Source organism: Loxodonta africana, chromosome 1, assembly GCF_030014295.1.
Source record: "Loxodonta africana isolate mLoxAfr1 chromosome 1, mLoxAfr1.hap2, whole genome shotgun sequence".
Lineage (NCBI taxonomy): Eukaryota > Metazoa > Chordata > Mammalia > Proboscidea > Elephantidae > Loxodonta > Loxodonta africana.
The window spans coordinates 122141692-122159280 of record NC_087342.1 but is presented as its reverse complement, the minus strand read 5'-3'; the positions used below and the strand labels follow the sequence as shown (position 1 = coordinate 122159280).

Below are 17589 nucleotides of genomic sequence, written 5' to 3'. Positions count from 1 at the left end.
CATACCAGGTATGCAGGGGTGGTTTAACTTTAGAAAAGCAATCAATGTAATCCATCACATAAATAAAACAAAAGAGAAGAACCACAGGATCTTATCAATTGATGCAGAAAAGGCGTATGACAAAGTCCAACACCCATTCATGATAAAAACTCTCAGAAAAATAGGAATAGAAGGAAAATTTCTCAATATACTGAAGGGCATTTACAAAAAGCCAACAGCCAACATCATCCTAAATGGAGAGAGTCTGGCCCTTGAAAGCGGGAACCAGACAAGGATGCCCTTTATCACCACTCTTATTCAACCTGTGCTGGAGGTCCTAGCCAGAGCACTTAGGCTAAATAAAGAAGTAAAGGGCAACCAAATTGGTAAAGAAGAAGTAAAAATATATCTATCTGCAAATGACATAATCTTATACACAGAAGACCCTAAAGAATCCTCAAGAAAACTACTGAAACTAGTAGAAGAGTTCAGCAGGGTATCAGGATACAAGATAAACATACAGGCAGTTCCCAGGGCCAGCTCTCTGGCCTGAGACATGGCCCGGAGGCTCAGCCCATTAGGCCATCCTCACTCTGACACAGTCACTATGCCCAAGAGAAGGAAGTGACTCAAGTTTCAGGCCCACGATGTCTGCTCCAGTCGAGTGACCTTGGCAGATTTTGCCAACTCCGGTTCAGCCTTCGTGAAGTCTGGATGGGACAAGAAAGCCATCCTAAATGCTGTTCAGCAAGAAGTACAATCTATTTGTGGCTTGGAAGCCTCCCAGTTTCTTCCACAGGAAGCTCTCTCTGGGGCTGGTGAGCCCTATGACATCATCGATAGCAGTGTTGAGATGGATGCCCAAGAGGAAAGCATTTATGCCAGAACCGTTTCCGGAAAAAAGAAAAGCAAGAAACACAAAGAAGACCCGGACAGGGCTGGAGGAGAAGAGTATCCCACGGATATTTGGCTCTTGCTGGCCTCCTATATCCATCCTGAGGACATTGTGAATTTTCCCCTGATTCATAAGAATGCCTGGACTGTCACTTGCACTGCTGCCTTTTGGACCAGGTCGTACTGAAGGCACTACATGCTGGATGCCTCTCTGCCTCTGCACCTGCGACCAGAGTCAACGGGGAAGCTGCGCTGTCTCCCGGCTTGTGTGATCCAATACTTTACCATATTCGTAAGCCATTTGCTGCTCGAATCTCCAAGAATCCAGCCCTTGCAGAAAAGACTCCTGGTGCACTAAAGAATTCCAAATGCTTTTCTGGTGCAGAAAGTTTTCTGGTGCAGAAAGGTTGCTGGGAATGGACAGGAACCAGCGTGGGAATTCAACTTCTAGTTCAAAAAACAGTGCCCTTGGTTAAAGAGCAAGTGTATGGGAGGTTTGCAGCTCCCCATTCAATACGAAGATGTTCATACCAACCCAGACCAGGACTGCTGCCTACTGCAGGCCACTACCTTCAATTTCATCTTTTTCCCAATTGTCGTGGGAATGATATTTACCCTGTTTACTATAAATGTGAGCATGAACATGTGGCACCACCATGTGAGACTGGTGTTCCAGAATTTTCCTATCCATGGTGGCCGGAAACTGCACAGTGAATAGGACATGCGAGTCATCCTTGACCCAGTGCACAGTGTCCGGCTCTTTGGCTTATGGCACCTTGAGTATCCCCTCTCCCTGAGAGCCTAGTTACTGCTCCCTGGGGGTTGCCCTGAGCTAGGCCAGCCCATTAGGAAGCAGATTCCAGTTTGGCAGCTAGATCATGTACCTGGTTAGTGGTGCATATGTTCTTCAGTTTCCAGGGGCTTCTGTTACGGGAGGGAGAGGGGTCAAATCAAGAGGAAAACCAACTCTGACTTATAAACGTATTTTCATGTAAAATTTGCATTTGAGAGGAGAAATCTGGCCCTATTTTTTGCATTAAAACCCCATTTGGTGCTATCAAGTTTGTTGTTCTTTATTCTTTTATCCCAGCGAAAATAGATGGTCTTGCTCTAGGGAAAAATTAAATTCTTAACTCCAAACAAGGAAGTTTCAGCATTCCCTTATGGGTCCAAGGAACATGAGGGGCCTGAAGTTATTGCTATGGTTGCTTCCAATTTAGCTGCCCCTCAAACCCAAGTGAATACTTGCTCTTCTCCCTATACCCTTCTCTAGAAATAAAGTAGGTGACAGGGTTTTCAGTCTTAAAAAAGATAAACATACAAAAATCAGTTGGATTCCTCTACACCAACAAAGAGAACATCAAAGAGGAAATCACCAAATCAATACCATTTACAATAACCCCAAGAAGATAAAATACTTAGGAATAAATCTAATCAGAGAGGTAAAAGAACTATACAAAGCAAACTGTAAGGCACTACTGCGAGAAACCAAAAGAAACTACATAAGTTGAAAAACATACCTTGCTCATGGATAGGAAGACTCAACAATGTAAAAATGTCTATTCTACCCAAAGCAATCTATAGACACAATGCAATCTAAATCCAAATACGAATGGCATTTTTTAATGATATGGAGAAACAAATCACCAAATTCATATGGAAGAGGCCTCAGATAAGTAAGCATTACTGAAAAAGAAGAACAAAGTGGGAAGCCTCACACTACCTGATTTTAGAACATATTATACTGCCACAGTAGTCAAAACAGCCTGGTACTGGTACAACAGACACATAGACCAATGGAACAAAATTGAGAATCCAGACATAAATCCATCCACATATGAGCAGCTGATATTTGACAAAGGCCCAAAATCTGTTAAATGGAGAAAAGACGGTTTCTTTAACAAATCGTGCTGGCATAACTGGATACCCATTTGCAAAAAAAATGAAACAAGACATACATACCTCACGACGTGCACAAAAACTAACTTAAAATAGGTCAAAAACCTAAATATAAAACCTAAAACAATAAAGATCATGGAAAAAAAATAGGGACAATGCTAGGAGCCCTAATACAGAGCATAAACAAACAGTATACAAAACATTACTAACAATGAACAGACACCAGAAGATAAACTAGGTAACTGGCAGCTCCTAAAAATCAAACACTTATGCTCATCCAAAGACTTCACCAAAAGAGTAAAAAGACTACCTACAGACTGGGAAAAAGTTTTTGGCTATGACAAATCTGATCAGCATCTGATCTCTAAAGTCTACATGATGCTGCAAAAACTCAACAATGAAAAAACAAATAACCCAATTAAAAAATGAGCAAAGGATATGAACAGGCATTTCACCAAAGAAGACATTCAGGCGGCTATCAGATACATGAGGAAATGCTCTCGATCATTAGCCATCAGAGAAATGCAAATCAAAACTCCAATGAGATATCATCTCACCCCAACAACGCTGGCATTAATCCAAAAAACAGAAAATAATAAATGTTGGAGAGGTTGTGGAGAGATTGGAACACTTATACACTGCTGGTGGGAGTGTAAAATGGTACAACCACTTTGGAAATCGATTTGGTGCTTCCTTAGAAAGCTAGAAATAGAACTACAGTAGAATCCAGCAATCCCACTCCTTGGAATATATCCTAGAGAAATAATAGTCTTCGCACAAATAGATACATGCACACCCATGTTCATTGCTGCACTTTTACAATAGCAAGACAGAAACAACCAAGGTGCCCCTCAATGGGTTAATGGATAAACAAATTGTGGTATATTCACACAATGGAATGCTCTGCAACAATAAAGAACAATGATGAATCCATGAAACATCTCATAACATGGAGGAGTCTGGAAAGCATTATGCTGAGAGAAATTATTCAGTTGCAAAAGGACAAATATTGTATGAGACCACTATTATAAGAACTCAAGAAAAGGTTTAAACACAGAAGAAAACATTCTTTGATGGTTATGAGGGTGTGGAGGGAAAGAGGGAGAGGGGTATTCACTAATTAGGTAGTAGACAAGAATTATTTTAGGCTAAGGGAACGACAACACACATTACAAGGGAAGTCAGCACAATTGGACTAATCCAAAAGCTAAGAAGTTTCCTAGATACAACCAAACACTTTGAGGGACAGAGTAGCAGGGGCAGAGGTCTGGGGTCCATGGTTTTAGGGGACATCTAGGTCAACTGGCATAACAAAATGTATTAAGAAAACATTCTGCATACCACTTTGGTGAGTGGCGTCTGGGGCCTTAAGCACTAGCAAGTGGCCACCTAAGATGCATCATTTGGTCTCAACCTACTTGGAGCAAAGGGGAATGAAGAACACCAAAGACACAAGGAAAATATGAGCCCAAGAGACAGAAAAGGCCACATAAGCAAGAGACTCCATGAGCCTGAGACTGGAAGAACTAGATGGCACCCAGCTACCACCAATGACTGCCCTGACAGGGACCACGACTGAGAATCCCTGATGGAAGAGGAGAAAAGTGGAATGCAGGCCTCAAATTCTAGTAAAAAGACCAGACTTAATTGTCTCACTGAGACTAGAGGGACCCCAGAGTTCATGGCCCCCAGAGTGTCTGTTAGCCCAAAACTAAATCCATTTTTGAAGCCAATTCTTCAGACAAAGATCAGACTGGAGTATAAGACATAAAATTCTATTGGTGAGCTTCTTAGCTCAAACAGACATGTGAGACTATGTGGGCAGCTCCTGTCTGGAGGTGAGATGAGAAGGCAGATGGGGACAGGAGCTGGCTGAATGGATATGGGAAGGAGTGTGCTGTCACATTAGGGAGAGAGCAGCTAGGGTCACATAACAATGTGCATATAAGTTTTTGTATAAGAAACTGACTTGAATTGTAAACTTTCATTTAAAGCACAATTTTTTAAAAAAAGATTTTAAAAAATCAGGTCTGGAGTATACTCACTTAAATTGCTGTATTTCAAACTAGAACACCTCCCTTTTATTTTCTTGGTGGAAGGATGCAGGGTTACACAGTTGAAAGAGCAGCACAGGCTGTACGATCAGACTTAAATTTGAAATCCAGGTATAAATACTACTTGTTATATTTTTTTATTATATTTATGATGTTATACAATTTAGACTCTCTAAGCCACAGTTTCTTTATCTTTAAAAATAAAAACCAAAAATCAAACCCAGTGCCGTCGAGTCGATTCCAACTCATAGCGACCCTATAGGACAGAGTAGAACTGCCCCATAGAGTTTCCAAGGAGCGCCTGGTGGATTCGAACTGCTGACCATTTGGGTAGCAGCCATAGCACTTATCCACTACGCCACCAGGGTTTCCTCTTTAGAATTAGGATAATAATAATTAACATAAATGTGTTGTTTTGAGCATTAAATTTTGTTAAAGTATCTAAGAGATTCTGATATATATAAACTAACAAATAGTACTTTCCATTCCCCATGGTGACTCTGTCTTAATACATGGATCACCTTTGAATTTTCCTTAGCTAACCTCTACCACTCCATCCAATCAATACCACCATGTGTACAGTCTGTTCCTGCCACATTTTTCCCATTGGTCCCCTTCTTGTCATTTTCACTATCACCACTAAACTGCTCCCTGTAACTTCACACCAAAAAAATCAAACCCATTGCCATCGAGTTGATTCCGACTCATAGTGACCCTAAAGGACAGAATAGACCTGTCCTATACGTTTTTTTTATACAATTTCTAAGGAGCAGCTGGTGGGTTTGAAATGTCGACCTTTTGATTAGCAGTCAAGCTGTTATTTTAATCGTGCATTAGGTAGTCTCCCTGTGTACACACTGTGCGCTGAAAGGCTAATCTGCTAAAAGACTCTTGGCCATGTCCAAAGCCAGCTTCCTGGGTGTGTGATCTGTGCAGTCTCAGAGGGTCCCGCATTTAGAAGGGCCCCACAGTTGGTTTTACGCTTGCTGTCACTGTTTTGAAATTTTTAATAATTCATGAACAGGAAGTCCTACATTTTCCTTTTGCACTGAGCCCCACAAACTATGTAGATGGTTCTGGTCATGTCATTACCTGTTTGGAAAATGAACCGTAAGTTTCATTGTCCATAAAAAGAATGATAATATATTTTAGACCAGCATTCACAGTCCTTCAGAATATGGCTCCAAAATGCTTCTCCAGCCTTGTCAACCATGGAACAGTTCAATAGATGTTTTATTTCTTCATCCATCCAACAAATCTTTATTAAATGTTATCATGGCTTGCAAAAACGTGCATAACATACTTCTGTCTCCCTCTCCAATCTTAGAAGTCTCTCCTCTAATTGTTCCAGGCAAATAGGCCAATGTTCCCCACTTCTAACTCCCCAGAAATTTCCCGTTTCTTGGCATTTGTTCCTCTGTTCCTTCCTTCAGTGAGTCATACTGAATCACTCTTTCCTCCATTATTTGTATAGCTTGGCTCCTTCTCACATTTTAAGTTCACAAATATTGCCTTTGCAGAAAGATCCTTCCTAACCACTGTCTGTAAAGTTGGTGGCTCCTGTTATTCTTTGTAACACACTGTGTTTACTTACTTCTTAATAATATAACAAAAATTATCATGAAAATAATACAGGCAATCACTTACCTAGGGTCAGGCAGGGTTCTAGGTGTTTTATATATGCAAATGGAATATTACACTGGGAATGTCTGCTGCAGAGACCTCTTTAAAGTGTTAAAAAGCAAAAATGTCACTTTGAGGTCTAAGACACACCTGACCCAAGTCATGGTGTTTTCAATCTCCTCATATACATGTGAAAGCTGGACAATGAATAAGGAAGACGGAAGAAGAGTTGACACCTTTGAATTGTGGTGTTGGCGAAGAATATTGAATATACCATGGACTGCCAAAAGAGCAATCAAATCTGTCTTGGAAGAAGTAAAACCAGAATGCTACTTAGAAGCTAAGATGGGGAGACTATGTCTCACATGCTTTGGACAAGTAATCAGGAGAGATCAGTCCCTGGGGAAAGACATCATGTTTGGTAAAGTACAGGGTTGGTGAAAAGAGGAAGACCCTCAGCAAGATGGATTGACACAGTGGCTGCAACAAGGGGCTCAAGCATAACGACAATTGTGAGGATGGCACAGGACCGGGCAGTGTTTCGTTCTGTTGTAGGGTTGCTATGATTTCAAACGAACTCAACAGCACCTAACAACAACAACAGTACAAGTAATCTGCACAACAGCCTTATGAGATCAACATTATTCCTTCATGGCACCTAGCACAAGGTGCAATCATTTTTATTTTTTTACTCCTTTATTGGGTCTATTTTACATGATGGTGAGTTCCGTAATGGCAGTAACCATGCCTTCTTGGTTCACTGTTGGATTCCTCATGAATGAATTATTGCCTACTCTGTGCAGGGCCCTCAATTTGGTGTTTGCATTTTCCAAATGATCGAGAAATCTGGATGTTCCCCTCTTTTCTGAGTATATCTGTTTTTACTCATAGTGTTCCCTCGGGCTGGAATGCACTCCCTTCTGTTGAAATCCTATCCATCTACCAATGCCCATTTTGAATAACACCTTTCCCATGATGCCTTTAATTAGTATTCTTCTATTTCCTTTCTCATCCCTCACTGACCCTTGCTTACCTCTCTCTTCCTGAATTTTCATGGTGTATTGTACCTTTCATATGGTGCTTTCCATTATAACTATTTTTGTATTTATCATCTATAAATAAATTACAGGGATTATACTTACTAAAGTTTATATTTAATGCAGCAGCTGACACAATGTTCTCCCCATATTAGATCCTTGAAAGATATTTATTGGTTGGTACATTTCCACTAACATCTACATTTTGAGACGACTTGAAAAGTTGTCTCCAAATCTCAGATAATTCTGACTCATCGTGATGCAACAATGTATCCAACTGTATTCAAGGTATCCTTCATCCTACCTGAGAGGTGGAAAACTCTGAAGGTGAGTAAGAATTTTTGCTTTTCTTTCTCTTTTCCATTTTGAGTAATCTGTGTTGATAAAACATATCTTTTCTCAAGGATTCCCAGAGACAAATTTAGCTCCCAGTGTAAGAATAGCATAAGAATTAGTAACGCATAGTGAAATGAGCATAGTAGTTAGGTTCAGACACATCTAGGTTCTAAATATCACACACAACTACCTGAGAAAATTTGACAAATTACCCAATTTATCTGTTCCCCAGTTTGTACATCTGACTCTCACAGGTAAATACCTCAGTGAGTTATTGGCAAAAAGAGAGAGTTAATGGCAAAAATGTAAATCAGTAATTTAATTAGTCATTAAATATTAATATTAAAATTTTTAAATTTTAAATGTTTAAAAATATTGACAGAGGTTTCTGGTGGATAGCTTGAGTATATATGTTTATTTTCTCTCTTCCCCCAAAACTGAGAATAAATGATTTTTTACGTCTAAATCCCCAAGAGCAATGGAATGAGAGTGAGGTCATCAGCAGACTTGAGATCTCAAAAGACAGAAAGTAACTGGAAGAGGACTAAGAGATGAAGCTGAGAAGAGGAGACTGAAGGGTAAAATATTTTAAAAATGCACAGAGGAAAATAAGGCCACCCTGATCCACAGATTCTTGGAGTAGCTCTAGACTCAGAGAGGAAGTGGATGATGGAGGGCAAGAGGGGGAGGTGGCAATGAGGCGATGCCATCCAAGTTGTGAGATAGGAAGCTGCTGACCTTCAAATCCCTTTAGACACTGGATCACCAATTCAGAGCAAGCTTGAAATAAAGATATTTTCAGACACACAAAGTCTCCAACATTCCTTTTTAGGAAGCTATTTGAGAATAAAAAAATTCTAGCAAATCAGGGAAGTGAAATATGAGAGAAAAACATGGGATTTGGGAAACAGAGGCACTAAACCACAAGAGCAGTGAAGGAAAGAACAAAGGTGACAACTGGTCCAGAGAAGGGCATGAAGGTGGAAGGCTATGGGAGGGAGACTGGCAAAAAGGGGACAAAATAGACTATAGAGCATGAATGGTAAGTGGGAAAATTTAAGGATGTGAAAAAGGCACAAAATGTAGAATAAAAGCCAATTATGAAAAAAACAAACATTGTAAAATAAATTAATAGTTGAAGTATGAAGCAACACCTCAGCCAAATCCTAAGAGGAAATTAGTGAGCTTCAAGAAGAATGAAAAGAATATTAGAGACAGAATGAGTAAGAAGCTGAGGTCATTAGGTGTTGGTGAAAGGGGCTTATAATTTTTTTCCTAATAAGAAAACAGCAAGATAAACCACCACAGGGGTCATGTATGGAGGTGGGGGAGGGAGTTATAAAAGTTGGTACAGACCAAATAGGAAGCAAACTCTAAAGTGGAGTGATCGGTGGAGTGTGGGAGAGGAGAATCCATTTAAACAATGACCTTTGAGTGAAAGAGAAGTGATATTGGAATCTTCCACAGTCATAACAAAATAAACTCTGATTACTAGCTTTCAACTTTGAGGGTCAACCCATAACAAACTATGGAAATATTAATTGTGGCTACTGAACAGAAAGCCAGTGTTTTCAAACTTGCCAGTTTAAAAGTAAAACTAGATTTGGACAAGTGGCAGGTGAAAGGAGGGAAATGGAGGGAAAAGGACAGGTAGGGCATTAATTTTTCTCATCTGACAAACTGAGTCAAGAGATACCGACTCTAGTTAATTCAACAAGAAATCAAGGTTAAGTATGGTACATATATAAGGTGCTTTATTGATTGTGTAGGTAGACAAGGAACTAAAATAGCAATATCATGCAGGGGAGAAAATAAAGTTGGGGGCGGTTGAAAAACGAGCTGAATCTGATGTATTATTACAGGAAGCTGGTAGATAATGTCTACACTTGTTAAGAAAAGGAAGAGTGGTGTAAGTAAACTGTATGGGAAATGAAGGAAACTGCTTAGTTTTAATGTCATTGGCCCTGGGAGCAGGCTTGGATGGGAATGGGTGGGAATGAGTACATTCAAGAACTGCTGCTTTTCATAACCAGCCCTTCTGTGTTATTTGATTTTTGCATCCGTGCACTTGAAAAACAGACAAAAGAATTGATGTAAATAATGCAGACACTGAAATTTGCTACATGGTGCCAATGTTTCTTAGTAACAAAATTGAAATGATTTATAAAATTGTTTATACTGTTGAAAATAACAAGCACACAACCCAATTTTTTGCCTATTTCCCATTTATTTGGAAATGTGTTCTTCAAGTGTGACTGTTTCTGCCCTGGGAGTTTATAATCTGAATAAAATATAAAATGAATTTAATAGTCACAGTTCAGATAAGAAGGTTATGTCTCAGAGGGTTCATGGTTTCTTGATTTTTTTTTTTTCTACTGTTCAGTCTTGCCTTAACATCAATCTTTTTTTTTTTTTTTTATGATGGATTGTCACTGCAATAGACTCATAGAATAGTATGTTTATAAAAACACCTAAGGGAAGTTACCTGGTTGCAAAAAAGAAAAATAACTGTTCCAAACAAGCAATCTACAGAAAAGAATGCATAAAAGTGAGTTTAAGGGACTCCAAAGGGAAATTCCTGCTAGGTGTCTGGCATAAGCAAAAGCAAAGATGATTTTTGTTATCAAGCTGAACAGAGAACCATATCTAAGATTTTCTGAGCATTAAAAATAGGCTTATTACTTTTTACCTCTGGTTCTTATTCCCCTTTTTGGCCAAAGCTACTGAAGCAAAGAGACTTCAGAAGTTTAAAATCTGTTTCACTTTAGTTACTTCGCATAGATTTTCTTTGAAACATTGGACTTTTTCCCAAAAGCACCTTTTCATTTCTTTCCATATTAAACTATTCTTTAGATAAAGCCATTATACTTTATAATACTCTGGTTTCATGTATGTACATACACATCTTAAACACTGACGCAAGTGTCCAGTAAACTGGCACTGAACACCTACATTCACATTACTTTACTTCAGTATGTTAAAAGCATTTCGGGTCCCAGCTTTCAGGATATTCAAATCAATTCTTCATTTTCCATGGTATATGAGCCCCACAGGTTGGAAGGCACTCAAAATAACACAAAAGCCACAATAGACTCAAACATACCAAGGATCGTGAAGATGGCACAATACCAGATGTTTTGTTCTGTTATATATAAGATCACCAAGAATCAGAACTGACTCAATGCCAACTAACAACAACAACAAATGTAGTTATGTAGCTACAGTAAGAATCATAGTCCAGTTTTTAAATCTATGATGATTTTCCTCATTGGGAAAAACTGTCCCCATTTGATCACAGTTAGCCATTTCTATAGATTTGGACTTGTTTCTTAATCTCTCATTTAATGGAACTCAAACCCAAACCAAATCAAACCCACTGCCATCAAGTTGATTCCAACTCATAGCAACCCTATAGGATGGAGTAGAACTACCCCATGGGGTTTCCAAAGAGCAGCTGGTAGATTTGAACTGCTGACCTTTTTGTTAGCAGCCAAGCTCTTAACCACTGGGCCACGAGGGCTCCTCTTGCTGGAAACCTCATTGCAAATAAGGATTCAGCCATTCAGATGGTATCCTCGGCAGGTAAAGTTGAGCAGACTGGAGAAGCTACTTCTTTCCAGACTGATCTAGGATGAACAACTTATCCAAATGTAACTCTAACCTTAACTATTGGTCATAAAATCTGCTAACTCTCATGATGTTCAACAGTCCTTATGGGTTTGTTTGTTTTTTTATTACACATCTTTTTTTGAGTACCCTCTACCAGCTTTTTTGTTGACTGTATGTTTATGAAAAACACTAATACATTAAATGCTGCAATAGTATCAGTTGTTAGAAAAATACCCCAAATACATACAGAGAAATGAACAGAAATTAACACCTATGATAATAAATAGGAATGTGGACAGGCAAAATATAAGCAATTATTTTAATAAAGTTCTGCAAAACTTTTATTCTTGTGTGGGGATCATCACTTTAATATTTTATAGGTATCATTTTATTCAAAACTGTATTCTCTATATCAGTACAATATGACATTCTAAATTTTCATTTTAAGCAAATTTTGTTTATAATATAGTAACCAGTTGGAAAATAATATCCATTTCATTTTGAAGTTGCCTAAATTTTTCTTTTAATTTAGTTACATAAATACCCCTACCTTGAATTGCATATCCTTGGCAAAGATGTTTTTAGCTCAACTGAGTTTAGCAACTGCAGCTATTGCTAATCAGAACTGTATTAAGCTGGAGAGTTACAAACACGAAGGAAAGAAATGCAAGAAAGTTGAGAAATATTTTTTGCATACATACTGATGGGGATATAACAGTGAAGTCTTCCAGAGAAATTTTGGCATTACACATTAAAAACCTTAATACTCTTTGATCTAGCAATTTCACAAGTTTATTTTAAGAGGCATGCACAAAATATTCATTGTATGGAACATTTATAATTACCCCCTTAAATGTAAATGTCAGTATTCTTTCATGTTTGCTTCTCTCTTCTTTTAAGGGTCATACATGTGACATAGCTGTAGAACAGAAATGTCCTGAGGAACAGAGTCCACTTTAGAGGACTGTCTACAGAGAATAACTGGGGAGAAAATACTCCTCAAAAGACTGGACGTCTCTGTAAAGAGAAGGCAAAAGTCATAGGAGAAAAGAGGAAAATATCACTATCATAAGAAAATAGAAAAAAGAATTCCTCCCCCGGTGACTGAAAGCTGTAGGATTCACAGTCTGTAAGGACCATGTGCATCTGAAGCAGCATGTCTGCACTGTGGCTCACGGGTCACTACATCACATAAAACACATCAGCCCCGGGGGATTACAGCAGAGCCGGGAAGAAGCAGTGCGGCAGCATCCGGCAAATCCAAAAGAAAGGACTCTCCCACATAGTCAGTACTAGTAAATAAATTTTCAGAAAGCAGTTGGCATTTTTATTTATCTGCCAGAGAACATTTCCTTTTCATATTAAGTATGTTGTCGTTGTCACATGCCGTTGAGTTGATTATGACTCATAGTGAGTGACCCCGTATGACAGAGTAGGACTGCGCCATAGGCTTCCTAGGCCGTAATCGTTGTCAGAGTAGATCACCAGCCTTTCGGTTAGCAGCTGAGCGCTTAACTGTTGTACCACCAGGGCCTCTACCTCCCAGTCCTTATAGCCTTAAGTATAATACTACCAAACTTCTAATACTGTCTCTTCATTATTTCAGACATTCTCAGGAGTGGTGGGTAGGGTAGGGAAGAGGGAGGAGGGAATGGGAATAAGAGGAACAGACGATAAAAAAACAGGTAATTCAAGAAGGCAATTGCGTTCCTCAAAACCCTGAAAACTGTATACTAAAAAGTGTGAATTTTATTCTACATAAATTATACTTCAATAAACCTGGTTTTAAAATTTTTTTAAAGTCAATCACCTGGGAAAATTTTGGCTAAAAAAAAAAAAGAATCCATCAAATTTCTGAAAATTCTAAGTGTTCAATTAAGACATAAATTAACTTTATAGCAAGTGAGATGAGATAATTTTAAACTGGGATTATTTTGAAGTTCAAATTTTCTAACCAAATTGTTCTGCTTTGGTGTGTGGGGTACCATCCCTGATAAACTAAAACTTAACTAGGTTATAAATGCTGTCAGTTGCTAAATGTTTAACACAACTTGATCCCTAGAGACTGTTAGTTAACTAATTAAGCATTGCTTACAATTAATTTCAACAAGCTCCTAGCCTGAAAGACAAAATTGGAGAGTTGTTTCTATCCAAGAGTAAAGTGAACTATTAGTTCCACAATCGGGAAATATTTGAAATAGGTTTTTGGGTTTTTTTTTACTCTCACACACACAATGCACCTCATTGACTTTTTTTTTTTTTTTTCTCCTTAGAAAGGCATTAGAGGCCTATCTGATTGAATGGAGCCAAAATAAGAGGATATTTTCATAAGCAGTAAGAAAGAAGCAACCGCAGGAATGATTCCTCAGTTGAAAATCTCATTGCCACAGTTGAGAGATAAGAAAAGTTATCTGCTTTGATACTGTCTGAATCTTGAAGGTCTAGGTACAAAAATTTTACAAAAGAATATTAAAAAATTTAATCGGGAGGCAGGGCCAAGATGGCAGATTAGCCAGATACTTTCTGTGGTCCCTCTTATAATAAAGACCTGAAAAAACAAGTGAATCAATTGTATATGACAATCTAGGAGCCCTGAATATCAAAGAGAAAGTTGAGGAGTCCAACTCAGCAGCAGGGGAAGAGGGAGACAGTTCAGAAGCAGTGAGGATTTGCCAGAACTGACCTGGCCAGCATCCTGAGGCTGGATCAGCTGGTGCGAAAGGCCTGAGGGAAGCAGTAGTGCTCAGGACACATTTTCCACATCGGGAGAAACTGAAAATGGGAGAGACTGCCTGGACCTCTGGAACCAGGGAGACACGGAGCTGAATCGGTGAAAGATAAGTACAAGTGTCTAACCTACCACACAGATCAAAAAAACCTTCCCACTTTTGGGAAGTACCTCTCTCCCATTTACCTGAACCCTCCCCACTCTGCTCTGTGTCCCCAGTACAGCTTCAATGCCCTTGGGCAGGAAGAAGGACCTGTCCTGTGCCCCGCACCATTCTCCCAGCTTTAGAGAGGGAACGAATCAACAAACAGGAAAAAATAATCTGCCAGCTCCCCTAAGCCAGGAACTCAGGGCAGGCACAGCCCCTTTGCCTAGGCACAGGCGTAAGGGATCCACAGACTTTGAATGCCTTTCACCCCTGCCTAGATCTATGTGGGCCCAGTCAACAGCATAGGCCCTCATTAGCACGGGACAACAGGGTATATACCTGAAGCCTATTTTCAACTGCAGCTGCTAATGGGGAGTGGCAGATTCAAGATATTTGACATCTCCCTGCCCATTAAGCAGGATCCTCACTTACCCACATCAGGTGCCTAAGGACTGATGGCTCCACCCACTCTACCTAGCCACCCTCAACAGGAGTCCAAGAACAAATGTGCCTCCCAGTCCTTATAGCCAACAGCATTGTGTCCCCAAAATCCAGCTGCAAAATTCACCCACCTATGTGCTGTAGGAAACAGGGACACACTTTCCAACCAGACTCTCAGTGGCAGCCATCAGCCCCTGCTTTGCTCAGCACATGAACCCCTACTGCAGTCAGATACCTATGCCTACACCAATCACCTCCATCTGTCTAGGACTGTAGGTGAGAGTCTGCACCATACACTCAGTGACCAAAGACCTGGACACCTGAGCTGAATCCACACAAGAAAAGTAGATGGACTCCTGGGCTCACATACCTAGTAATAGCTCTAAAGCTCTAACCACCTGGTAACAGGAGGTGATAGCTTCAAAGACGCCAATAATCAAAGTAGCTCACATGCCTAGCCTATTTGGGCATATCAGAACAAAACAAAACAAGAAGCTAGGACGCAGTAAGGAAGCATAAAATAAATACATGTAATAACTTATTGATGGCTTAGAGACAACAGTCAATATCAAATCACATAAAAAGGCAGACCATGATGGCTTCAGCAAGTGAACAAAACAGAGAACCAAGAAACCTCCAGGAGGAAGATAATTTTTCGGTATTACTGCAGGTAGAATTCAAAAGATTAATATACAGAACTTTTCAAGAGGTCAGGAAGGAGGTCAGGCAAAATGCAGACCAAGCCAAGGAACACACAGACAAAACAATAGAGGAACTTAAGAAGATTATAAAAGTAACCTTTTATAGAGTAAAAATTTTGCTTAAGATAATTCAAAAGCGGTTGTAGAAATGCACCAACAGAGAACTGCCAGAAATTCAAGCCAGATTCAGAAGAGACTTGGAATGAGTGATATCATTGCTGATATCAGATGAATCTTGGCTGAAAGCAGAGAATATCAGAAAGATGTTTACCTGTGTTTTATTGACTATGCAAAGGCATTTGACTGTGTGGATCATAGCGAATTACAGACAACATTGTGAAGAATGGGAATTCCAGAACACTTAATTGTGCTCATGTGGCACATGTACATACACCAAGAGGCAGTCACTGGACCAGAACAAGGGGATACTGTGTGGTTTAAAATCAGGAAAGGTGTGTGTCAGAGTTGTATCCTTTCACTACACTTAGTCAATCTGTATGCTGAGAAAATAATCAGAGAAACTGGATTATATGAAGAAGAATACAGCATCAGAATTGGAGGAAGACTCATTAAAAACCTGAAATATGCAGGTGACACAACCTTGCTTGCTGAAAGCGCAGAGGACTTGAAGCACTTACTGATGAAGATCAACTACAGCCCTCAGTATGGATTACACCTCAACATAAAGAAAACAAAAATCCTCACAACTGAACAAATAGGCAACATCACAATAAATGGACAAAATATTAAAGTTGTCAAGGATTTCATTTTAGTTGGATCCACAGTCAAGATCCATGGAAGCAGCAGTCAAGAAGTCAAGCGACGTATTGCATTGGGCGAATCTGCTGCAAAAGGCTTTAAAATGTTGAAAAGCAAAGATGTCACTTTGAGGACTAAGGTGTGCCTTACCCAAACCGTGGTGTTTTCAATCGCCTTATACGCATGGGAAAGCTGGCCAATGAATAAGAAAGAGTGAAGAAGAACGGATGCCTTTGAATTACGGTGTTTGCGAAAAATATTGAATGCACTGTGGACTGCCAGAAGAAAGAACAAACCTGCCCTGGACGAAGTACAGCCAGAGTGCTCCTTGGAAGCGAGGATGGGGATACTTTGTTTCACATACTTTGGACATGTTATCAGGAGGGACCAGTCCCTGGAGAAGGGCATCTTGCTTGGTAAAGGAAAGGTCCAGTGAAAAAGAAGAACCTTGATGAGATGGATTGACACATTGGTTGCAATTATGTGCTCAAACTTAGCAAAGATTTTTAGGATGGTGCAGGACCGGGCAGTGTTTCATTTGATCATACATAGAGTCTCTATGAGCCATTATTGAGTTGACGGCACCTAACAACAACAATAAATAAATTGAAAGACACCCCATGTTCATGGACTGGAAAACTTAATATTGTTGAGATGTCAATACTACCCAAAACAATGTACAGATTCAACACGATTCCTATCAAAGTTCCAACACATTTTTTTTTTCAGAAATAGAAAAGTCAATATTCAAATTAATGTGGAATTGCAAGGGGCTCTAAATAAATAAAATAATCTTGAAAAGGAAGAGGAAAGTAGGAGGACTTAGATCAATTTCAAAACATACTCTTAGCATTTAATATACAGAATAAATATCTAAGAAGGGTTTATTATCAAAAACATTGTACATAAAGGACCCCCACAACTCAACAACAAAAAAACAATACTTGAATAGACCTTGAATAGACCTTTCTCCAAAGAAGATATACAAATGGCCAATAAGCACATGAAAAGATACTCAACGTCTTTAGTCATTAGGAAAATACAAACCAAAAATCACCATGAGATACCACTTAATGGTCATTAGGATAGCTATCATTAGAAAAACAGAAAAAAACAAGTGTTGTCAAGGATGTGAGGAGATCGGAACTCTTGGACATTGCTGGTGAGAATGTAAAATGGTGCGACATCTGTGAAAAACAGTTTGGTGATTTCTCAAAAAGTTAAACATAGAATCAACATATGACCTAGCAATTCCACTCCTCGGCATATGCTCAAAAGACGTGAAAGCAGCAACTCAAACAGATACTGATACATCAGTGTTTATTGCAGCATTATTCACAATAGCCAAAAGTTTGGAAACAACCAAAGTGTCCATCAACAG

The 17589-nt window shown here is 39.3% G+C and overlaps 1 pseudogene; it reads left to right on the top strand.

Annotated features, from left to right (window-relative positions):
• The first annotated feature begins 535 nt into the window (after window positions 1-535).
• LOC100664514 (transmembrane protein 183A-like) lies at window positions 536-1678 on the top strand (annotated as a pseudogene).
• Window positions 1679-17589: the final 15911 nt, after the last annotated feature.